General features: G+C 45.2%; 1 protein-coding gene across 1 annotated transcript in view; it reads left to right on the top strand.

Moving 5' to 3' along the window:
• LOC122797143 (antizyme inhibitor 1-like) overlaps nt 1-26,042 on the top strand; it is a 595,584-nt gene that overhangs the window by 136,244 nt on the left and 433,298 nt on the right. The window lies entirely within an intron of this gene.

Here is a 26,042-nt window from a genome sequence, read left to right as displayed (position 1 = left end):
ACTGTGGAAGATGAAGAACCCGAGTGAAAGATTTCCGCTAGAAAATCCAAAACTGTATGAACAGGGGCAGTAAAGGGATCTATATTCCTTGATTTCGCCCAAAGGGAGAAACGTTTCCACTTGCTAGAGTTTGCTGCTTGTAAATCTCAGACGTGGTTTCGCTCTTGGCTGTGGCTAAGTATAACTTTTCTTCTTCTTTGACCACATTTATTGCTCCAAAAGCTATTTTCATAGCTAGGTATGTATATTTTTGGTTTGTGGAAGTTTTTTGTGTGGCCTTTTGTGGCCTTTGTCTTGGTATCCTGTTAGCTATCGCCCAACGGGCTAGGCCCGTTTCAGTTAGAGGACATATTCCTCCCTTCATTTGTTATCTGTTAATCTTCTGTTAGGTTTTTTCGGTACCCTATCCCTCCGGGCAAGGGCCGTTTAAGTTAGAGGACCTAGTCCTTCCCTTGTTTCCTGTCTGGACCGTTTTGAGTTAGAGGTCCTTGTGTGGTGTCTGCAGTTTTTTAGTTCCCACGCTTTGTTGCTGGTGTTGGGTTTGTCAATTGTCATGTCTAGTGTCCTACCGATCATGTCCAAGGATACAAAACACAAGCCTTCGGGCTTCAAGAAATGTAGTAAATGTGGATATAAGATGTCTATTACTGATGGGCACTGTATGCGTTTATTGTTTGGTATCCACCTTCAGGAATCTTGTGCGTTCTGTCATGCATTCAGCCCTAGTGTTAAAGAAAGGAAGAACAAACTAATTCTGAAAGGATTTACTGAAACCCTCCGAGGAAGATGTGGAGAGAGGTCTTCTAGTGCCAAGTCCTCTTCCTCTAAAAGAGACAACTTCCAAAGCAAAAAAACGCTCTCCGGCTAGTCAGTCTTATCGGAGCCTCCGGAGAAAGTTACTAAATCTACTGTGGCATCCTCTGCCCCACTGTCTTCGGTGCCGAAGGAAGTTGGTGAATCGACAGAACCTACATCGGCTCCCAGCCTCTGAGCCGTTGACAGAAATACTAGTTCAGAGCCGGTCTCCAGTTTTTAGACCGGTTTCTCCTCCTCACAGGTCTCCTCCTGAGAGGAGGTCTAGATCTCCTACCTTATCCTCTAGGTCCTCCAGGACACACTCTAATGTGGATAGAGTGGTGCAGAGACCGCTGCAGTCACCGGTGCTGGCTAAATTGCTTTTGGCTCCAGCCCAGTCACCCCCGGAGCCCGTCACCCATCCATCGTCGATAGATCCTCCGAGCAAATCTCAGCCTTCGGAGCCAGAGTTGGTGCAGTCTGATGCTTCTAGGTTGGCTTAGATAGCCCATCCTGGCTTCTCAGCTCCGACCCCCATCGGCTCTGTCCACGGGGACCAGGACTCGTGATTCCTCGGTCGGACCCATGGGAGGGAGTCTTGGGATGCTCTTCGGCTCCTAGGCTCCCTCTCGGTGCTTCGGCTCGGGTGAGCCTGACCCTTGCTTAGGACCTTGTCCCTTCTGCTCAGAGGGTTTCCACGGTTGGTAGATCTTTGGAGTTTGGAGCCAGGGGGGCAGTTCTGGTATCAGTCTTTGATCGCTCCCTATCCTTGGACAGTGGAGACCCAAGGTCTCAGGATACCTCCATGAGTGGCCCCCAAGTTTGAGAGCCCCCAGAAAGGAGCCACCCAGAAAAAGAACATGCAAGAGGAAGCGCATAGATTCCCAGGAAGAGTCTCACGTCGGACACCGACCTCGAGGAATCAGAGGGGTCCTCCAAGTTGTCCTCTGAGGATCTCTTTTGCTGATATCCTAGAGATCTTGAAGCAGAGAGGTGACTGGTCCTCTAAATCTCCCTCCGAGGAGGAGTTGGTGTTCCTGAAGGCCTTCGGGGCTCAACCCACCGCCTCCTGGTTCTGGTTTGTTGAAGGGTGTGGGAAACCCCTGACACTGGAACCAGTCCCCAAGAGACCCAACAAATTTGTCTGCCCCCACTGACAGTTTCTCATGAGGGGCATTCCAGTAGATGCCATGGTGATGGCAGCGGCCACCAAGAAGGAACTGGCTGAGACTTCATCTACCGTCCATCCCCCTAACAAAGGAGTCTAGGACCATGGACCGGTATGGGAAGCATATGTTTTCTTCAGCTGCCTTTACTCTGCGGTCACTGAATTATTTGTCACATTTTACATGGCTCCAAAGAGATCTCCTGAAAGAGCTTGGAGATTCTCTGCAGGGTAACGTTTCTGATGCAGTGGCTCAAAGTCAACGCTCAGATGTGTAACCTAAATTCTATTGCTAACTCCTCCATGAGGCTGATCTCTTTCGCAGCCGTAGGAGCGAGTAGGGCAGCGAGTTCCAGTGTTTCTCTTAGGAGGCACTCCTGGATGCGCCTCTGATTTTGCGGAGGCCTTCAAGTCTGCATTCACCAATGCCCCGTTTGATGGTTCATCGTTCGGAACCAAGGTGAAGGACACACTCACTAGATGCGAGCAAGAGGGAAAAACTCTGCCATTGGAGTCCATTTTTCCTTGCTTTCTAGACCTTATCCCAAGGTCCAGAAGTGTGGGAAAATGTGGTTCAAGAAATCTCAGGTTTTTTCATGACTCACAAAGTGATTCCCCCTCCAGAGGCAGGGGAGGGGGTGGTAACTCAGGTAGATGCCGCCCTAGAGGCAGAGGAGGCCCGCATGACCAGGGAGACCGCGACTCCTTTCGTGGTTCTCCCTACCAGCGTTTGATGGGGGGGCCGATTGCACGTCCCCTGAGCCAGTCGGGGGTCGCATTTCACTATATCCAGAAGCCTGGCAACACATCACCCAGGACCAGTGGGTATTTAAAAGTTTCCGGAGGATATTGCATTCCTTTCTCTTCTCCCCCACCGATCAAAAGAATCTCTGATTCTCCCTCCCCCCCCTCTGCCCTCTCTTCACTCATCAAAAACTAGGAGGAAGGCTCACCCTCTTCAAGGAAAATTTGCTTTCTGTAACAAAAGGATCAGTTGGTCATAAAGATCATTTTTCAGGGATACAATTTCTCTTTCAGAGAACTCCCAATTCCAAAAGGGTACCAAGACTTGCCTCCAAATCAGTGGGCAGAGGCATTGAAACAGGTCCAAACTCTCATATCCCAGGGGGCAGTAGAACCTGTCCCCTCAGATCAAACAGGCAAAAGCTTTTACTACAGACTATTACTTGTTCCCAGAAAAGAGGGCACTTGGTGCCCCATCCTGGAGCTGTCCATTCTGAACACCTCCATGGTGGTCCCCAGATTCAGAATGCTAACTTTGCAGCAGCTGCTGCCTATGCAAACAAATACCTGGCTAGTGACCCTAGACCTAAAGGATGCCTAACTCCACATCCCCATCAGGGAATCGTGCAGGAAATTCACAACACTTTCAGTTCTCTGTGCTGCCCTTTGGCTTATTTACTGCACCCAGAGTATTCACCAAATGTTTGGCCCCTGCCATAGTATTCTGCATACAGATTTACCCTTACCTGGATGACTGCTGCATTTGGGCAGAGTGCAAAGAAAAGCTGCTCCAGGACCACCTTTTGTCGAATCACTTCTAACTTCCCTAGGGTTCACCATCAACGAGAAGAAATCAAAGCAAAACCTCACTAGGAAGATCATTTTCTTTGGAGCTGTGCTAGACGCAGCATCCCAAATGGCCTTCCTATCCCCAGAAAAAGCAGAGCTTCCTCCCTCTGTACTTTACCCAGCTGGCTTCCAGAAGTCACCTCACCACGAGGAAGTCCATGCAAGCCCTAGGATACATGGTATCTTGCATCCTTCTCATTCCTCTGGCCAAGCTTCACATGAGAACTCCATTGGTATCTAAACCTTTGGTGCCAGCACTTTGTTCCTAAGGATGTCTCTCCCTCTGATCCTGTATATAAGGGCAGAATTTCTCTGGTGGTCAGAGGCCTGTGCCAAGAACAAGGGTCTTCCCTTCATCCTCCGCCCTACTGGTCAATCACCACCAATGCCTCAGACTTTGCTTGGGGCGCTTACCTAGCAGGCAGGTGCACCCAAAGGTTTTTGGGATGCCCAACAACTTCACTTGCACATCAGTCAGAAAGAAATGATGGCAGCACAAAAGGCTCTGACATCTTTCAAACCCCATCTCGGGCCAGGGGTTCTCCTTATAAAAACAGACAGCACCACAGTGATGTGGTATATCAACAAACGGGGGGGGGGGTGCAATCTTACCCCCTGTGCAAGTTAGCCATGAGCCTCTGGCTTACAGCCACCTCCACGGGTCTACACCTTATTGTCCAATACCTACCAGAGGTCAACAACACCCTGGCAGATCACTTCAACAAACTTACTGGATTCCCACTAATGGCAGCTCCACAGGGAAATCTTTCAGCAAATCACTCAGTTGTGGGGGACTCCGGAGGTGGATCTCTTTGCCTCGCACCTGAACCACCAACTGCAAAAGTTCTGTACCAGGGAGTATCACCTTCTAGCGTGGTAGGCGGATGCGTTGACCTTCCCCTGGAACTCTTTGTGTATGCATTCCCTCTTCTGCCCCTTTTTCCCAAGGTACTGATCAAAATAAGGGAGGAGAGACCAAAGGCCATCCTCATTGCTCCAGATTGGCCCAGCGCAGCCTGACCTTACAGCCCCTCAAGCAGCTCCCCCTGATCTTAGATCTCTTGACCCAGGTGAGGGGGAAGATACTGCACCCAGACTTAGAATCTGAATCTTCCAGCATGGCTTATACCTTAAAAGCTAACAAGGAGTCCCTGTTAAGCAAACCGGTCCTAGATGTTATCACAGAGGCCAGAAGGCCCAACACCAGAAAGTCATACGCAGAGAAATAGAAAAGATTCTGCTCCTGGAGCCAGTCGAAAGGGGCAAGTACCTCCCATCCTTCCATCCCTCTTATGTTGGATTACCTAGCAGAGTTGCCCAAAATGGGCCTCTTTTTTTTTCTTCTCTCAAAATCCATGCTTCAGCCATTTCTGCCCATTACTATTCAGACCCACCCCTCTTCTCTCATCCTTTGATTAAATAATTCCTTAGAGGGGGCTACTAATATCAGACCTCCCAGAAGGCCTCCCAGGCCACGCTGGAACCTGAATTATGTTTTAGAAAAACTAACCTTACCTCCTTTCGATCCTGCTGCTTCTACAGAATTGAAATACCTCTCCTGGAAGACTGCCTTCCTACTATATATCACCTCAGCCAGAAGGGTATCCGAACTTCAGGCTCTTATGGCTGTTGAGCCCTTCATCATTTTCAATGCAGACAGGGTCTCCCTCAGGACTTAACCCCTCCTTTATGCCCAGGGTGGTGTCTGATGTGACACTCAACCAGGCCATGCACCTACCCACCTTCTTTCCCAAACAAGGGAGAAAGAATTTCTCGAAACAAGGGGGAAAGAATTCTGCACTCGCTAGACGTGCACAGACAACTCAGATACTATCTGGACCGTACTAAACAATTCAGAAAAACAAACTACTTGTCAGCTTTACCACTGGGGCAGAGGGGGAAGCCCATTTCCAAACAAACCATTTCCAAATGGATATCACACTGTATCCATTTCTGCTACAGACTTCACCCCCCCCCCCCCAAGTCTATATCCGTACCCATTCCACTAGGCAGTCTTCTACAGCCTTCCTCAGAGGAGTCCCCACCACCGATGTCTTGGAAGCTGCCACCTGGACATTTGTCCATACCTTTACAAAGCATTACCACCTACCTCTTTTTTCTAAGTCTAGTGCAGGGTTTGCCTCTGCAGTTCTGCAGGGCTTGCTTGACCCATGCCTAGGGCTGCAACCTATCTTTCCACCCCTCTCCTCAGCTTTGGGAATCCTCCCACAGGTGATGACTGCAACAGTGAAACACAGAGAACATAATACAGTTATCTTACACTTACCATAAATGTAGATGGAGTGTATTCACAGTTGCAGTCCTGGTTTCCCTCCCTCCATCCCCCATATAGGATCTTCCCCTAGGGGGACGTAAGCTTCCCAGGGTGGCTTTTAGCCACCATCACCACCTTTCCTTATTTCCTTGTGCTTCTGACAGGTTAGGGCAAGAAAAACTGATGTAATGACATTGGCTGCCTTGATGATCTTCGTGTTTCACTGTTGCAGTCATTACATTTGGGTTATCCTGCTGGCAGGTTACCCTCAGCCGGCCTGAATTCCAAAGTCTTGGGTCCTGTGTCGGCTGTCGTCACCTCTTCCCTGACGTCAGTTTGTCAGGGGTATAAAAGATGCAGCAGACCGCACGGTGCCCGAAGCAGAAGCAGTTCGCAAGTGCCGGTCGTCCTACTCCTGAGATTTTCATGTTTGAATTTCAGATCCGAAGTCTTCATTATAAGCTAAGTACCCCATTGGGGAAACTTTTTTTCTTGCTCCAGACGGATGTCAGAAAAAGTTAAATGTATTTCTTGTGGGAAGCAAATACCTCATAAGAACTTTCATTCTTACTGTATTCCTTGCCTAGGCCCTGACCACGACGTTGCTAGTTGTCGGTTTTGTGCTAGATTTAACCAACGCACTATTGTCAGTACGATTTTGCTTCAAGCTGTTTTGGCCGAAGATTTAATTATACGATGTCGTCGGATAGCCATCCGACTACCGGAGTTTACAAGAAACGCAAAGAAAGACTAGCAACAGAGGTCCAAAACAGACTGAGGCTTCTCCTAAGCCAGTCATCGGTTCTCAGTGAGGTGCTTTCACAGCCCCTGACGCCCATTACTTCAGAGCTGCAGGCCGCTACCGACTCCCACGTGGAGTCGGCTAGGCCGCTGGAAACTCAAGGTATTGGACCCTAGGAAGACTATTCCCTCAGATGGGTTTGGCGCCGCTGAGCAGGCATCAGCTTCTGAGGGTGTATTCAGACCTAAACAGTTGTACATTAAAAAGACTTCACCTTCAAAGGCAAAGACTAAACCTTTAAAGACACAGAAACAACTACAACAGTCTCATGGACAGGCCTCCATGCCCAAAAAACAGATGCTCAAAATGGCCGAAGACTTAATTAGCTTGATCAGGGGTTCCCATCCCCCTCCTGATAAGAGGCCTAGGCAAGAGACAGAATATGAATCTTCAGATCAAGTTTCCATTTCATCTGATTCCTCTTCTGATCAGGAATACTCCTTCCTCCCTATGAGGATTCTGATGCTGAAGAATCTATCCCTTCAGCCTCTCCTCCTGAGGACTACTCTTTTGGGGAAACCTTGCATACCATGAGGGAGCACTTCCACTGGGAGAGCCAAGATTTTTCAGAATCTAAAAAAAGGCTCTGAGACTTTCTTTTACTACCACAACACAGGCCTCTAGCTATTCCACCTGTTAGACATTGTAGATGTGTTTTCAGAGTCTAGTCTGACCCCTGACTCCTTACCTCCAGCTTCTGTTAAGCTGGACAGATAGTACAGGGTTCCTGACTCTCATAAATTCCTTTTCAAAAACCCTTCTGCACCCCCAGAAACTATCTCTCAGGGTCCCAAAGGGGTCAAGGCTTCCACTGCAAAAAAACCTACCCCCCCCCCCCCCCGACAGAGATTCTAGGGCACTGAACAGATAGGGAAGAAAGATGTGCACATCTGCTACCTTGGCTGTAAGGGCCTTAAATTGCCAGTTTCATATGCTCAAATATCAGCAATATATCATGTCACTGCTTAAACAGAAAATGTTGATAAATTCTGAATGTGCAGAAAATAAAGAAATGCAGGATTTATTGCTTGCAGCTGAACAAGTTGGAAAGCATACTTGCAATGTGGTTTTGATTCTCTGGAGGCCTCCTGCAGGGCCGCTGTTACGAGTTCTGTCATTAGGAGGCATGCTTGGTTAAAGGAACAAAATCTGCCTGATCATGTCAAAGCAAAATTATTAGATGCTGCATTACAGCATGATACCTTGTTTGGTGTTAAGGCAGAAGAGGTGTTAAAGAAAATGGAGGACAAAGCTAAATCTGTGCAAATGGTCAAGGATTTCTTACAGGTACAGCCTCCTAGATTTAGCAGACACTGGCCTACAAAGAATTGGTACTTTCCAGTGTCAGACAGACCTCGGAGGGGGAGATCCAGGCGCCCTAGAGGCAGATCCCAGCCCCAAGGTTCGTACAGGTCTAAACAATGGGGATGTTCATCGTGCATACAGCTGCAGTCATAACAGATGGGTTCTCCTGCCGTCAGGCGGGTCCTCGGTCGACCGAATTCCAAAGTCTAGGTCCGGCGTCGGTTGTCGTCGCTTCTTCCCTGACGTCAGTGCGACAGGGGTATAAAAGAACTAGCCGACGCCATGTTCTTCAGTCTTTCTTGCCGTGCGGTGCCCGAAGCAGAAGCAGTTCGCAAGTGCCGGTTGGCCAGCTCCTGAGATTACGAAAAATTTGGAAAACCGAAGTCTTCTTAAAAGAAAAGTACCCCATTGGGGAAACTTTTCTTGCCTCAGACCGATGTCAGACAAAGTTAATAATTGTATTTCTTGTGGGAAGCAAATACCGCATAAGGATTTCCATTCCCTCTGTATACCTTGTTTAGGCCCAGACCACGACGTCTCGGTTTGTCACTGTTGTGCTACATTCAACAAACGCACCATTAAGCGTCGGGCGGAGTTCGCCCAGCATTTTTTGGGAAAGCATTTAACTATACCATGTCGTCGGATACTCCGACACCGGTTTTGTCTAAACGCAAAGACAAGGACCGACACTCGAGGTCCGTGGCCTCTACCGACACCACGCCAAAGCAGACTACACGTGGTCCGGTTCTCAGTGAGGAGCCTATGCAGCCCCTGACTACCGACGACACATCTTTGGAGGTGTTTCCTGTACCCGAGGTTGCAGGCTCCTCTGCCCACACCCCGACTACAGATACCGAAGCCACTCTTGGCGTTGAAACACAGAATGTGGACAGGTTCACCTCCACTCAAGGTGTCTTCAGACCTTCCTCTTCTTTCGCCATCAAGGCTTTCACCACGTCTAAAGCAACCATGCACCCTAAGAGACCAGCTACACAGGGCCCATCTCCAGGCCCCATGCCTAAGAGACAGATGCTTAAAATGGCTGAGGATTTAATTACTCTAATCAGAGGCTCTCAGCCACCTCCGGACAAAAGGCCCAGAGTGGAGGAAGATTCCCCCTCCTCTGATCAGGGATCCATTATTTCAGAACACTCTGATCAGGAACAGGCTTACTCCCCTTTTGAAGACTCTGATGCAGAGGAGTCTATTCCTTCTGTATCCCCCCCCTGAGGATTTCTCATTTGGGGAAACTTTGCATACCTTAAGGGAACACTTCCACTGGGAAAGCCAGGATTATTCAGATTCCAAGAAAAGGCTCAGGGAATTTCTTTTGTTACAACAGCACAGGCCTCTGGCTATACCTCCTGTCTTGGACATCCTAGATGATGTTTACTCGGAGGCCAGCCTTAGCCCGGACTCTATCTCCAGCTCCAGTTAAGCCTGACGGGTACTACAGGGTTCCTGACTCACACCAATTTCTTTACAAAAGCCATGCTGCTGACCTAGAAGCCATCTCACAGGGACCCAAGGGAGTTAAGGCTTCCATTGCCAAAAATCCATTGCCTTCCGAGAGAGATTCCAGATCCTTAGAACGGTGGGGAAAAAAGGTATATACCTGGGCTACCTTAACCATGAGGGCCTTAAACTGTCAGTTTCATACGCTAAAATACCAACAGTTTCTGTTATTTCAATTGAAAAGTAAAATGTCACAACCTGAACAACCAGACTTGAAGGAGTTGCAGGATTTGATGCATAGTGTAGAACAAGTGGGTAAACATACCTTACAAATGTGGTTTTGATGCTCTAGAGGCCTCATGTAGAGCTGCTGTTACAGGCTGTCATACGCAGGCATGCTTGGCTCAAGGAACAAACCTTGCCTGATCATGTCAAAGCTAAATTACTAGACGCCCCTCTTCAAAAGGATGTACTATTTGGGGCAAATACTGAGGAAGTATTACGAAAAATGTAGGAAAAAGCTAAATCAATGCAAACTGTGAAAGAATTTCTGCAGGTTCAACCACCACGTTTTAGTAGAAATTGGCCTTCCAAAAACTGGTCCTTTCCTGCCACGGACAGACCCCAAAGAGGCAGATACAGGCACCCGAGGGGTAGAGGACAACCACAAGGATCGTACAGAGGCAGACAATGGCAAACTCCTACACCAAGAGGTGGTGAGGACAACTCAATCTTTCAGAAAGCAAACCCAATGACTTTCCCCTTTGCAGGCCAACCAGGTCTCAAATGGAAGCCCCCTTAGGAGGAAAGCTGGCACTATTCTCAAAAAATTGGCATGTTGTCACAAAGGACAAATGGATCCTGGACATTATAAACAGAGGCTACAAATTCCACTTTCATACCCTTCCAAAAATGAGACATGCCAGAACTGCCACACAATCAAAGGGCAGAGGCACAAAAGCAAATTTTAGATCTTATAAACATGAAAGCTATTCAAGAGGTACCTACACACGAACAAGGTCAAGGTTTTTATTCCAGGCTATTTCTGGTGCCAAGGAAGGGAAAGGATTGGAGACCTATTTTGGATCTTTACATCCTAAACACATTCCTACTCGTACCAAAATTCAAGATGCTCACTCTACAGCAACTTCTTCCCATGCTGGGCAAGGAGTCTTGGCTGGTAACATTGGACCTCAAGGAGGCATACCTGCATGTCCCAATCAGACAAAATTGCAGAAGATACCTCAGATTTCTTGCAGGTTCAACCCATTATCAATTCTCTGCATTGCCCTTTGGCTGATCTACTGCGCCCAGAGTATTCACGAAATGCCTGGCATCAGTAATTGCCTTCTGCAGACTTCAAGGGATACAAATATACCCTTATTTGGACGACTGCCTGCCTGATCCAAGCGGACAGCAAGCACATTCTTCTGAAGCATCTGGCTTATGTAATAATGTTATTAAACTCTCTGGGATACACAGTCAACAAAGAGAAATCAAGGCTAATACCCTCTCGAAATATAATTTTCCTGGGTGGCAATTTGGACACAAACACCCAGATGGCCTACCTCACGCCAGAGAAGCAGGGGCAACTAATTCAGTACTTCAAAACATTGGCAAATTGCACCAGGCTGACTGCAAGGAAAATCCTGCAGGCTCTGGGACTCATGGCATCTTGCATCTTGCTTATCCCATGTGCAAAGCTGCATATGAGAACTACAATGGTACCTAAAAAAACACGTGGTCTCAACACAGCCACAGTTTGGAAACAATAATACCACTACTTCCATGTCTGCAAAAGGAATTTCTGTGGTGGGCTCAAGCATGTCAAGCAAACACAGGTCTTCCATTCAGCGAGCCTCAAGCAAATCAAGTAATCACAACAGACGCCTCGGACTACGCCTGGGGGGCGCACATGACAGACCAGTGCATTCAGGGCAAATGGTCCCAAAAAGAAAAGCACCTTCACATCAATCAAAAAGAAATGCTAGCAGTAATAAATGCTATTATAGCTTTCAAGGACCTTCTACAACCAGGTCAACTATTGATGAGAACGGACAACACCACAGTTGTGGTACATAAACAAGCAGGGCGGAACACATTCCTATCCCCTATGCAGACTGGCCATATCACTTTGGAACATGGCCATGGATGTACAAATGGAACTACAAGCACAGTACTTGCCAGGCAAGGAAAACACGCTGGCAGACAACCTAAGCAGGAATATGACAGATCCACGCGAATGGATGTTACATCCAAAAGTTTTTACAGAAATAATCCAAGAATGGGGAAGGCCAGACATAGATCTCTTTGCCTCCCACAAAAATCATCAATTGACAAAATTCTGCTCGAGGACCTTCCACCCAAAGGCCTGGAGAGTGGAGACTCTTTCAGCTGGACATCAATGACAGTTTATGCCTTCCCGCCTCTTCCTCTGCTGCCCAAAGTCCTATTGAAGACCAGAGCAGACAGACCAAAGATGATCCTCATTGCTCCGGACTGGCCAAGGCAACACTGGTACCCACTCCTGAGGAGCCTGACTCATTCCCCTCCATGGACCCTGCCTCTAATGCCTCTTCTGACTCAGCACAGCTTCAAAACTTTTCACAGTTAGCTAAAAACACTCAATCTAGCCGCATGGAAGATTCCTTAGCATCACAGCAGGCCCTACTCTCCAAGGAGGTGCAGGATGTCATTTTGGAGGCCAGAAGGCCATAAACTAGAAATGCTTACTCCGCAAAATGGAAACGTTTGTGTCTGGAATGAGAAAAAGGGCCAGAACCCTGGAAAACTGAATTTACCTCAAATACTACAATATTTCGCTGAACTACTAAGCAGTGGACTTTCGTTCTCCTCCATCAAAATCCATGCCTCAGCCATTTCTGTAGAATACAACACTGATCCTCCTTTATTCTCTCACCCTCTTAAGACAGTTCCTCAGAGGGGCTAAGAATTTAAGACCTCCAAGGAAACAACCAATACCTGCTTGGGATCTCATTCTGGAAAAACTGACTTTGCCTCCTTTTGAGCCAGCTGCTTCATCAGATTTGCAATATTTGTCCTGGGAAACTGCTTTCCTTCTGGCTATCACTTCAGCTCGTAGAGTTTCAGAACTACAGGCCCTTATGGCTGTCCACCCTTTTATCATCTTCCATCAGGACAGAGTTTCATTACGAACCAACCCTTCCTTTATGCCTAAAGTGGTATCCAGGGTAGCTTTAAATCAGGCCATACATTTACCTACTTTTTATCCCAATCCTCAAAACAAAGGGGAGAGATTACTGCATTCCTTGGACATCCACAGGCAACTGCATTATTATTTGGACAGAACAAAGCCTTTCAGAAAATCAGAACAGCTCTTTGTGGCCTATGTGGTAGGAGCTCCAGGAAAGCCAATTTCCAAGTAGACATTCTCAAAATGGATAGCCCACTGTATGCTTTTGCTATTCCTTTCATGGCAGAACTGTTCCTACAGGCATTAGAACTCACTCCACCAGGGCCACAGCCACCTCTGCAGCCTTCCTCAGAGGAGTTCCTACCAAGGATATCTTGGAAGCAGCCACTTGGAGTTCTTTGCATACCGTCTCCAAACACTACAACCTGCCATTATACTCCAAATCTAGAGCAGGTTTTGCCACTGCAGTCTTGCAGGGCATTTTGGCACCTCCTAGATGTCCTTCAAGGATGCATCTGCAGTCATAACATATGGGTTGTCCTGCCTCAGGCAGCCCTTCGGTCGGCCGGATTCCAAAGTCTGGGTCTGGCCTCGGCTGTCACACTTTCCCCGACATCAGAGCGTCTGGGGTATAAAAGCATCAGCCAACGCCATTTTCCTCAGTCTTTCTTGCCGCACGTTGCCCGAAGCAGAAGCTGTTCGCAAGTGCCGGTCGGTCAGATCCAGTGAATTCAGCTATCGAAGTCTGGACTCAACATTGCCACAGCCTGGAAACAATGATTACTCTCATTCCCTGCCTGCAACAGGAGTTTCGATGGTGGGCGAAGGCATGTCACCAAAACAAGGGACAGCCATTCACATTACCCCCAGCCAGGCAGAACCTAACAACGGATGCATCAGATTATGCCTGGGGGGCCCACATGGCAGGAAGATGCATTCGGGGCATCTGGTCCACAAACCAAATGCATGTACATATCAATCAAAAAGATGCTAGCTGTTCAAAATGCCCTGACAGCCTTCAAGGACCTACTTCATCCGGGACAACTACTGATAAAGACAGAGGCAGCACCACGGTCATGTGGTATATAAACAAGCAAGGGAGCACACATTCTTACCCTCTTTGCAGACTAGCCATGGCTTTGTGGGACACAGCATTGACTTACCAAAGTCATCTGCAGGCACAATTCCTGCAAAGAAAGGAAAATACTCTGGCAGACGAACTAAGCAGAAACCTCATGGATCCCTACGAGTAGCAGCTGGCTCCACAAATCTTCAACATGCTAACAGGGAAATGGGGATGCCCGGACATAGATTTATTTGCCTCCCCTCACAACTACCAACTAAAAAGATTCTGCACAAGGACTTATTACAGACAAGTATGGAAAGTGGACGCCTTATCTTTCAACTGGAAAAACCTACCAGTATATGCCTTTCCTCCACTGCCTCTCCTCCCCAAGGTACACCTAAAGGTCAGACAGGAGAAGCCAAAGATGATACTGATTGCCCCAGACTGGCCCCGCCAGTACTGGTATCCGATCTTAAGGAACTTGTCTCAATGCCCAGCCTGGACCTTGTCTCAGATACCTCATCTACTGTCCCAGCAAAACAATCGGATCCTGCACAGCCAACTCAGGACTCTAAACCTGGCAGCATGGCGCATAATGTAGCCATACAAAGCACACCTCTCAGTAAAGCTTTGATGGATGTCATTTTGGAAGCCAGAAGGCCTAGTACTAGGAAATCTTATGCTGGAAAATGGAAGAGATTTTGTGCTTGGAACCAGGCACCAAGGAACTGATACAGCTGTACCAAATATTCTTCAGATTTTGCAATACTGAGATGCTGGACAAAGTCCTATCTTTTTTCATCAATTAAAATTCATCCCTCTTATTTCGGCTCATTACAATGCAGAGCCACCAATCTTTTCTCATCCTTTATTAAGGCAGTACCTCAGAGGAGCCAAAAAATGTAAGGCCTCCAAGGAGATCACCAATACCTGCATGGGACCTCAGTTATGTCTTGGAAATACTCACCCTGCCTCCTTTTGAGCCAGCTGTTACTGCTGGTATAAAGTTTTTATTTTGGAAAACAGCTCTGCTCCTAGCAATAACCTCTGCAAGACGAGTATCAGAGCTACAGGCACTCATGGCTGTGGAACCTAACATTTATGCCTAAGGTGATGTCCAGTGTGGCCCTTAACCAAACTATTAATTTGCCAACTTTTTATCCAAATCCACAGAACAAGGTGGAGAGAATTCTGCATTCTTTGGACGTACACAGACAGCTTAGATTCTTTATGGACAAAACTAAAGTTTTCAGGAAAACAGAGCAATTACTAGTGGCAAATGCTGCAGGATCACAAGGAAAGGCCATCTCCAAGCAGACTATTTCAAAGTGGATAGGCCACTGCATTCGTTTCTGCTATTCACAGCATGGCAAGCCAGTGCATAAGGGCATTAGGCCACATTCAACCAGAGCTGCAGCCACTTCAGCAGCCTTTCTCAGGGGAGTACCAACCAAAGACATTTTAGAGGCTGCTACTTGGAGTTTAGTGCACACCTTTACAAAACATGATTATCTGCTACTTTACTCTAAATCCAGGGCAGGCTTTGCCACTGCAGGTCTGCAGAACCTCATAGCCGCTCCTAATGCTGTTTAGCTCCAGCCTCCCAACCATAGCTTTGGGACTCTACCCAAATGTAATGACTACAACAATGAAACACTAAGAACATAGTACAGTTGTGTACACTTACCATGAATGTAGATGTTCGTGTGTATTCACTTTTGCAGTCCTGGTTGCCCACCCGCCATCCTTTCTGCTGGAACTTCTTTCCTTCTCTGAATTATACAACCTATGTGGTGTATTTGCTTGTTGATGAAGGTAAAGTTTATATTGGTGCATGTATTTTTATATTTATAATACATAAATTTTGGCTATCCTTTAGAGGGCACCTGACATCTGGGGCAAGAAAAACTAAAGAAAATGGCATCTGCTGCATGTTTTATACATCTGAAGGCCTGACGTCAGGGAAGGGGCGACAGCAGCCGATGCAGGACCCAAGACTTTGTAATTCAGGCCGGCTGAGGGCAACCTGCCAGCAGGATTACCCAAATGTAATGACTGCAACAGTGAATACACTCTAACATCTACATTTATGCTAAGTGTACACAACTGTACTTTCCAGGTTCCCAGAAAAGAAAACTCCTCGCGTCCTATCCTGGATTTATCTATTCTCAATACCTTTCTGGTGATTCCAAAATTCAAAATGCTAACTCTCCAACAGTGGCTTCCTATGGTAGCAAAGGATGCCTGGCTGGCAACTCTAGAGTTAAAAGAAGCTTATCTGCACATCCCCATAGTCTTGCAGGAAATACCTTTGCTTCAGGGCAGGCTGTGTATGCACCATCAATTCTCTGAACTTCCCTTTGGCTTATCTACTGCTACCAGGGTTTTCATAAAAGTGTCTATATCCAGTCATTGCTTTTTGCAGGTAGAAAAGTATTCAGATTTACCCATACTTGGGCAATTGTCTGATTCAGGCGGAAAGTCAGGACTTGATACTACAGCACCTGGCATTTATAGAGAGACTTCTAACGTCACTGGGGTACACCATCAACGAAAAGAAATCACACCTAGTACCCTACCAACAGATTGTATTTCTGGGAGAAAGCTTGAACACAACTTCCCAGATGGCATTCCTCACTCCAGAGAAACAAATTTATTTAACTTACTTCAACCTACTGGCTGCAAATTAAAATTATCTGCAAGGAAAATACTGCAAGCTCTGGGGTTCTCACAACCTCTTGCATTCTGTTAATTCTATATGCAAAACTGCATATGAGGAAACTTCAGTGGTATTTAAAAAGTCTATGGTGTCAGCATTCTCAGGACCTGGAAACAATTCCGGTCATTCCATGTCTAAAGGCAGAGTTCCTTTGGTGGGCAGAGGCCTGCAACCACAACAAGGGACTCTCACTCCACCCCCTGCTGCCAAACCATAACAGACTGATCAGACTATGCATGGGGGACTCGCATGGCAGGGCACTACATTCAGGGCAAATGGAACCCAAAGCGGATGCACCTCCATATCAATCAAAAAGAAATGTTAGCTGTACAGAATGCTCTGACAGCCTTCAAAGGCCTTATCCTTTCAGGACAATTATTAGTAAAGACAGACACCACAGTTATGTGGTACATAAGCAAGCAGGGGGGAACACATTCCTACCCACTCTGCAGACTAGCCATGGCTCTGTGGAACACAGCCTTGAGCAACCAAGAGCACCTGCAAGATCAATTCCTGCCAGGCAAACTAAATTCACTGGCAGACTACTTAAGCAGAAATCTCATGGACCCACACGAATGGAAACTAGAACCCAAAATAAGCTAACAAATTGGGGGACTCCAGAGGTAGACCTGTTTGCCTCCCCTCAAAACTACCAGTTGCACAAATTCTGCACACAAACTCCCCACAGCCAAGCTTGGAATGTGGATTCCCTGTCCTTCACCTGGGAAAGCCTCTCAGATGTTCTTTGTGTTTCACTGTTGCAGTCTTTATATTTGGGTAATCTGCTGGCAGGTTGCCCTCAGTCGGCCTGATTAACAAAGTCTTGGGTCCTGCATCAGTCGCTGTCCCTTCTTCCATGATGTCAGGTCACCAGGGGTGTAAAACATGCAACCGACGTCATTACCTTAGTCTTTCTTGCCTTGCGGTGCCCAAAGCAGAAGTAGTTAGCAAGTGCCAGTCGGCTGTCTCCTGAAATTTTCGTTTCTGGTTCAGAACCGAAGTCTTCATCTTAAACCTAAGTACACCGTTGGGGAAACTTTTTCTTGCTCTTTACCGATGTCAGTAAGTTAAAAATTGCATTACTTGTGGAAAGCAAATACCTCAAAGATTTTCATCTGTACTGTATTCCTTGCCTAGGCCCTGACCACGACTTACCTTGCTGTCGGTTTTGTGCTTTATTTAATCAGCGCACTATCCGTCATCGGTACATTTTTGCCTCTAAATATTGTCTGTTTTCGGTTTAATTATCCAGAAATTAAGTCTGTTAGCCATCAGACTACCGGAGTTTCAAAAAAACGCAAAGATAGACAGCCCGTTGAGGTCCAAAACTGCTAACGCTTCTCCTAAACCAGTCACCAGTTCGCTGGTACTCAGTGAGGTGCTTTCGCAGCCCCTAATATCTGCTACGTTTGACTCTCATGCCTCTACTGAGACCCATTTGAAGTCCGGTATGCCACGAGATACTTCAACTATGGAACCCGCGGATGTCTCTACCTTGGATGGGTCCGGAGCCACTGTGCAGTCACCGGCTTCTGATGGTTTATTCAGGCCTACAGACTTGCATATCAAACCAAATCCACTTTCAATACTTAGGCCTAAATCTTGATCTATGTCGAAAAAAAACAACGCCTAGGCCACATGTTCAGGCCCCTATGCCTAAAAAACAAATTATCAAAATGTCTGAAGATCTAATTAATCAGGGGTAGTCAACTCCCCCCCCCCCCCCCCTTCTAAGAGGCCTAGGCCTGAGCTTGACTATGAATCTTCTGATCAGGATTCTGTTTCTTCTGACTCTTCTAATGAGCTGTATTTGTCCATATCTTCTTATGAGGATTCTGATGCAGAGGATTCCATTCCCTCTGCCCCCCCCCCCCCCCCCCGACTTCTGACTGATTTCTCTTTTGGTGAAACTTTACATACCTTACGGGAGCATTTCCACTGGGAAAGTGTGGAATTCTCTGATTCAAAAAAAGAGGCTTAGGGATTTTCTTTTACCTCAGCATAGGCCTTTGGCTGTACCTCCTGTACTAGACATTGTTGCTGTCTTTTCGGAATCCAGTATGGCCCCTGATTACCTGCCTCCAGCTCCTTGTAAACCTGACAGATTAAACTACAGGGTTCCTGAGTCCCACAGGTTCCTTTTCAAAAATCCTGCAGATCCTGAAGCCATTTCTCAAGGGCCTAAGAGCATTAGGGCTTCTACTGCTAAATATCCTACCCCTTCTGATAGAGACTCCAGGGCGCTGGATAGATGGGGTAAAAAGGTTTATACTTCTGCAACCTTGGCTATCAGGGCTTTAAACTGCCAATTTCATATGTTAAAATATCAACAGCATATTATTGGACTGCTTAAACAGAAAATGATGATTTCTGACTGTGGAAAGTAAACATTTACAAGATTTATTGCATTCTGCTGAACGAATGCAATAAATCCTGTAAATCTTTACTTTCCACACAGTCAGAAATCAGCATAATTTTCTGCATTCTGCTGAACAAGACATGCGGTCGAGTGGGCGTTCGAAAGACATGTGTTGAATGGGCGTGCCTTCGATGAAGGTTGGGCGTCGGGCTGGCAACTCGACACCATAAAAACCAACTGCCAATCATTAGCGGACCGGAGTTCCGCTGTGGGGACCCCTAACCGGGAAAAGCCAAAAGACGAACATTGCGTTCTGCCAAACAAGTTGGAAAACATACTTTGCAATGTGATTTTGATTCTTTAGAGGCCTCTAGCAGGGCTGCTGTTACTGGGTCTGTGCTTAGAAGGCATGCTTGGCTTAAGGAGCAATCTCTGCCTGATCATGTTAAAGCAAAATTGTTGGATGCTCTTTTAAATCAGGACCGCCTGTTTGGCAGTAAGGCTGAAGAAGTTTTTAAAAAGATGGAAGATGAAGCTAAATCTTTGCAAACTGTAAATTTTCTTACAAGTGCAACCTCCAAGATTTAGTAGGCACTGGCCTACCAAGAATTGGTCCTTTTCAGCTCCTTCAAGATCCTCTCAAGCCAAATCCAGACACACCAAAAGCACCAGGTTTCAGTCCCAGGGGACTCTCAGACCAATGCAGTATGGGGCCTCCACTTCCAAATCTGGAAATAAGGTGCCCCCCTATGGCAAACAGTCTCAGTGACTTTCCTTTAAAATTACCAAGCACTTAGCTTTTAGCCGCCCCTTTGGGGGAAAGATTGCTTTTCATGCAAAAAACTGGGAACTCCTAACCCAGGATAAATGGGTTTTAAATAGTGTCCCAGGGATACAGATTTCATTTCCACACGTTGCCAACACCAAATGGGTGGCCAGACCTGCCCCCAAATCATTGGGCAGAGTCTCAGAAACAAGTACTTTCCCTCAAACATGGGGGCTATTCAACTAGTACCAGAAAAGGGACAAGGTTTCTATTCCAGGCTTTTCCTGGTACCCAGAAAAGACAAATCCTGGTGTCCAATTCTGGACCTGTTTACTCTAAACACCTTTCTGGACATTCCAAAATTTAAGATGCTGACTCTTCACCAGTTACTTCCTATGCACAGATGCCTGGTTGGTAACTCTAGATTTAAAATAAGCTTACTTGAATCTTGCAGAAGATACCTACGCTTCTACTTGCATTATCAGTTCTCTGCACTGCCCTTTGGCTTGTCTTCTGCGCCCAGGGTATTCACAAAATGCCTGGCTCTAGTAGTTGCATTTTGCAGGCAAAGAAATATTCAAATATATGCATACCTGGACGATTGTCTAATTCAGGCAAAAAAACAGGCCATACTTCTAAATCTGGCTTTTGTAAAAAGGGTTCTAACTTGTCTAGGGTACACCATAAATGAAAAGAAATCACAACTGGTACCCTTTCAACAGATTACATTCCTGGGTGCAAGCTTGAATACAACTGCCCAGATGGCTTTCCTAACGCCAGAAAAGCAAATTCATTTGGTGACGTACTTCAAGTGGCCACAAAAACCCTGCTATCTGCAAGACTAATACTGCAAGCCTTGGGGTTCATGGCCTCCTGCATTCTTCTAATTCCATATGCAAGACTGCATATGAGGAAACTTCAGTGGTACTTAAAAAGTCTATGGAGTCAACATTTTCACAGCCTGGAAACAATGATTCCTATCATTCCTTGCCTACGCCTGGAGTTCCTGTGGTGGGCAGAGGCCTGCCACCAAAACAAGGGACTGACATTCACACTACCCCTGCCGCCCAAACCCTAACTACAGACTCATCAGACTATGCATGGGGGGTTCACCTGGCAGGGAATTGCATTCAGGGCAAATGGAACCCAAATCAAATGCACCTACATATCAATCAAATGCACCTACATATCAATCAAAAAGAAATGTTAGCTGTACAGAATGCTCTGACAGCCTTCAAGGGCTACATTCTTCCAGGACAACTAATGGTAAAGGCGGACAACACTACGGTTATGTGGTGCATAAACAAGCAGGGTGGTACACATTCCTACCCCCTCTGCAGACTAGCCATGGCATTGTGGAACACGGCCTTGGGCTACCAAGTGCACCTACAAGCTCAATTCCTGCCAGGAAAATTAAGTATACTGGCAGACGGACTAAGCAGAAATCTCATGGACCCACACGAGTGGAGACTGGAACCACGGATTTTCAACATGTTGACAAGCAAATGGAGAGAGTCCAGACATAGATCTATTTTCCTCCCCCCGGAACTACCAGTTGGACAAATTTTGCACAAGGACTCCCCGCAAGAAAGCTTGGAAAGTGGATGATCTGTCCTTCAGCTGGAAAAACCTATCAGTCTATGCCTTTCCCCCTCTACTCTGCAAAGCTCTGTTAAGTCAAACAGGACAAACCGAGAATGATTTTGATTGCTCCAGACTGGCCGTGCTAACACTGGTACCCGCTCCTGCACAGTGTCACATATATCTCCATGGCACCTCCATCAGACACCTTCCTTACTGTCTCAGCAGGAGAACCAGATTCTGCAGCCTCAGCTCCCAACATTGAAGCATGCACCTTTGCTAATCACTTAAATTTACCCTTGGCATCCCTCAGCAAACCTGTGGATGTCATCTTGGAGGCAAGAAGACCTAGTACTAGAAAATCTTATGCTGACAAATGGAAAAGATTCTGTGCTTGGAATTGATCTCAAGGAATGAGCACAGCAGCGCCCAATTTACCTCAGATTTTACAATAGTTAACTGAGATGCTTCATAAGGGCCTGTCTTTTTCCTCCATTAAAATCCATGCCTCAGCCATTTCGGCTCATAACACAGAACCTCCCCTCTTCTTTCATCCTTTGCTCAAGCAGCACCTCAGAGGGACCAAAAACTTGACCACCCAGGAGAGCTCCAACCTGACATCTGAGGTAAGAAAAACTGATGTAATGGCGTTGGCTGCATGTTTTATACCCCTGACGACCTGACATCAAGGGAAGAAGCGACTGCATCCGACGCAGAAATCTGAAGACTCTGGTATTCAGGCTGGCTGAGGGCTATGTGCATGGAGATAAAACCAAAATGTGATGACTGCAACAGTGAATACAATCTAACACCTACATTTATAGTAAGTGTACACAACTGTACTCATTGCATCTTCCTGTTGCACATACTCTTCAATGTGCCCTCAGTCTAACAGAAAACGAGCTAAGAGAACAGTTGCTTAACAGAGATAGACGTATTGGGATCAATGAAAGAAATAGACTGCAGAAGGTCAATAAAACAGTCAGAAGTTTGGTAAAACAAATGAACACAGTAATTGACTGTCCATAGAGATCCATGCGCATGTGATATAACAGAAATAAACTGGATATATCACTGTGCAGCCAAATTAATAAAGTTCTACCACATGAGCACAGGGTAGTGAGGGAAAGGAAGGGGCGAAATCGAATACCATCATGGAAGTATGAAGTAGAGAAGACTATAAAGCAATTAAGATGAAGTGAGTATAGAAGAGGGAACAGATCAAAAATACTTAACGTGATAAAAGCATTGTGCAGTATTGGAACAGAGTAGGATCTATCATGCACTGTCACAGATTAACTAAGTCTCAGCACTGCTGGAAAAACTTGATACGCAGATAAATATAAAGGAAAAGTACAAAATCAATTTATTGATCCAAAAAAAGTTTTTTTAGAGAATTGGGAAAGAAAGTAAAAGGAATTGAAAGACCACCAAAAAACGAAATAAATACATTTTGGAGAAGTATCTATGAAAATCCTGTGGAACATAAAGATGCTAAATGGATAGAAGAAAAAGAAAGAATAAGAAGTTTAAAGGTCCAGGATATGAAATAGGATGGAGGTAACCAGAGAGATTGAAACAGTTAAGAAAATCCTCCAGTTGTAAAACCCCAGGCCCAGATGCAGTACCTAACTTTTGGTTAAAAGTATTGACATCTTTGCATGAGAATGTAGCAATGAGTAAGAACTATTTATATGCTCACCCCAGACAGACACCTACCTGGCTAACTGGGAAAAAATGCTCCTACTTAAAAGAACCTGGAAACTACCCTAAAAATTATAGACCAATAAAACTTGCCTTCTGATAAAATGTACACTGGAATTGATGCCAACAGTGTTTATAGTAGTTTAGAAAACTCAGTTATGGCAATAGTATAAAAGGGCAATAAAAAAGTCATACGGAACAAAGGATCATTTGTTAGTCAGTGGAGAGCTGTAAAAAGGGGAAGAATTTAAGTACGACATGGATTGACTACAAAAAAACAGTTGATAGTTTCCCACATTCATGGATAAAAGTGCTTAAAAATGTGTAAGATGCACCGGACACTGATCGACTACATTATAGTGACCATGAAACAGTGGCAGACCAATTTGCAATTAAGCCATGATAAAGGACAAATTATTATTCTAGGGATAAAAAATTCAAAGGGGGATATTCCAGGGTGACTTTGTCATTGCTGCTATTCTGCCTTGCACTTAACCCATTAATCTGTCTAACAACTTAGGCCATGGCTATAATTTGGCTCCTAGAAAACAGTGTCAAGACTTCCCATCTTCTGTCCATTTAAAACTGTATAACTCATCAGATGAACTGAAAGCACAACTGCAAGTTGTCAAAACTTTCAAATGTAAGAATGTCATTTGGTTCTGATAAATGCAAAAGCAGCCTTTAAAGCAAAAAAACTGCAGCACCAAGAAAACATAAGTTTGGGACAAGAATGTGATATAAAAGAACTTGAGCAAGAGGGAGTGTATAAATATTTGGGAACTGATGAAGAATTGACAATAAAACATAAACAGATGCAAATAAAAGTAAGGAATACTTTAGAAGACTAATTCTGAAAACAGCATTGACATCTAGGAACAAATTCCAAGCTATAAACTAATTTGCTCTTCCCGTCCTAACTTAGGTTTGGAGTGAATGGCCCCAAAATGTGTTGGATAGATTAGATAGGAAAACAAGGATGCTTCATGTTAACCAAATGATTTGTAAAATCACTGCATACCAAGATTATGTATTCCCCATTCCAAAGGAGGGATGGAACTCCTTGAAATTGATTACATGTATAGATCTGCAGTAGTGGGACTCCACAAATCGGACTTCACAAGACCCAAATGTAGTGAAAGTTTTAAAGCACGAGGAGAATAAATTTAAGATGACTCTCCTGCTTCGTCTAGCAGAAGCATATCGGCATCATGCAAGAATGGAAATCAAACCAGAAGTAGATAAAAATCAGCAGCTGAATGTGCCAAACAAACAAATGAAAGAATATAAAGGTGAAGGACCAGCTGAGAAGGCAAGAAATGTGGAAAATGCATAAATATAGTTGCAAGTATAGAAAACTTCTGAAAGAACTTCATGTTTATCAGGACTAATGCAGGAATGTTTAAATGAAGGTGAATTCAAAACCAAGAGATGACAGGTAAATATTGGTGGCCCAAGGTAGTGGGCTACATATGCATACACGTTGGGTTACAAAGGCCATTGAACATGTGGGAGAAATGGACAAATTTAGGTTTGTAAAACCAAATTGGAAACAGTTGCAGACCTCGGTGGTTGTGACATAATGGCAGAAGGACTGTATTACTGAAAGGCATAGTAATGTGGCAAGACTTACACTGGGGATTGTGCGAACATTATGATATTGAAGTGGCTGAAAAACCCTGGAAACATGAGCCACAGAGCATCATAGAAAATGAAGTCTGTTACATGGGATCACCCATTACCAACAGTTCAAAAGATAGATGCTAGAAAAACTAGATAATAGTGATCCCTGAAAAGAAGACAAAAGTAACATTGATCATTGAAATTGCCTCACCCAGTGATTAGCGTCTTGCATACAGAGACCATCATAAAATGTGAGGATGTGCAGGCAGAAATGAGAGCAATGTGGAAGAAAGATGCCCAGACAGTTCCAATAGTAGTAGGAGCAGCGGGTATTAAAAAAAAAAATTTTTCTACAGTCGTATTTAGATAATGTTCTGTACATGTAACGCCGTGCAAATTGCAGGAGTGGCCATTAGTGGGTACATTGTGGGTGCTGCGAAGAACACTTCTGGATGATATCAAAGATTGAAACAGTACTGATTTCATGAACTTTAATCGTACTTTAAGTTATGAATGGGGTCCATTCCCATCATGGTATTGGAAACCCAAAAGACTTGGAGAAATCGAGTTTTTTTCCTGCTGTTTCGTGAGTTGTGTTTGCGTTTATGAATTCAGAAAAAATATTTGAAGTAACACAAATGCAAGTTAACCGATCTGCAGGGCTTTTTTTTTTCAGGTTTCTCTGGCAGGAGTTCAGGTGTACTGGCATCTGTGGACCATGTTAACAGTATGCACCGTCCACAGCAGAGATCCATTCATGTATTTTTAGTATAATTTCAGTGATCAGGTTGCGGTGAATTATAGGTCGCAAATTTAAATACATTACTCTGGCCACTTTTTTCCGCAGTCTGTATATATTTTGTGCACTCGTCTTTGTTTTGTACTGAAGTATATGCAAAAAGTCCCCTTTGCTGCTGTTTTCCTGTGCAACATCATGTCTTCCAGTTACCATATTTAGTCCCATCTTGTGAGGAAAGAGTCTCAACACTCTGGATCCGCAGCGAACATGTTGTGAAAGACTGTAGGAAATGTTTTTCCCTGCTGTTGCTTCAACTAATGGTAGGCAAGCATATTTGAACTACTTTTCGAGTAGTCAACAATGTGTAACTTATGAAGTACTTGGCAAGCCATTTACCATGTTCTGTTATTGCTCATTTCAGAGATCGTGCTACTTCAGATGCTTTTAGGGAGGTCTTTGTGACTAATATTTAAACTGTTCATTGATCTGTGCTCAGTAGCTTTGGCAAGGAATGTAAAGTGAATGCCCAGTCCTTAGATGCACATTGTGACAGCTGTAGTCCATAGTATGCTGGCTGCTTGTTTTTGGTTGAGTTTGTAGTTTAGTATTGTACCCAAGCAAAGGTTAAAGACCTGAGATGTGGAAGAGGTTTATTATAATAAAGCTGTATGACCCAATGAACATAGTATTTGGTAGACTTTAAAAAAAATTCTCCACTCCAAATAATTAAATGGATAATGCTTAACAGCCCCAAGTCATACATTGATGGAGACTATTGTATCTAGTTGTATATACAGGCTGTGCACATGGCCTTTGTTGCTATGGTATATTTCCATTCAGTAAGGTTGATTTGCATGTTGTCTGATATCTTCAACCAAATGTAACATCCTGAAGAGACTGCCATAATTGCTGCTTATGCT

The sequence above is a fragment of the Protopterus annectens genome, chromosome 3.part0 (assembly GCF_019279795.1).
Source record: "Protopterus annectens isolate FY-2018-M chromosome 3.part0, PAN1.0, whole genome shotgun sequence".
Classification (NCBI taxonomy): Eukaryota; Metazoa; Chordata; order Ceratodontiformes; family Protopteridae; genus Protopterus; species Protopterus annectens.
Note: the sequence above shows the minus strand (reverse complement) of the source record. Positions and strands in the feature narration are given on the sequence as shown.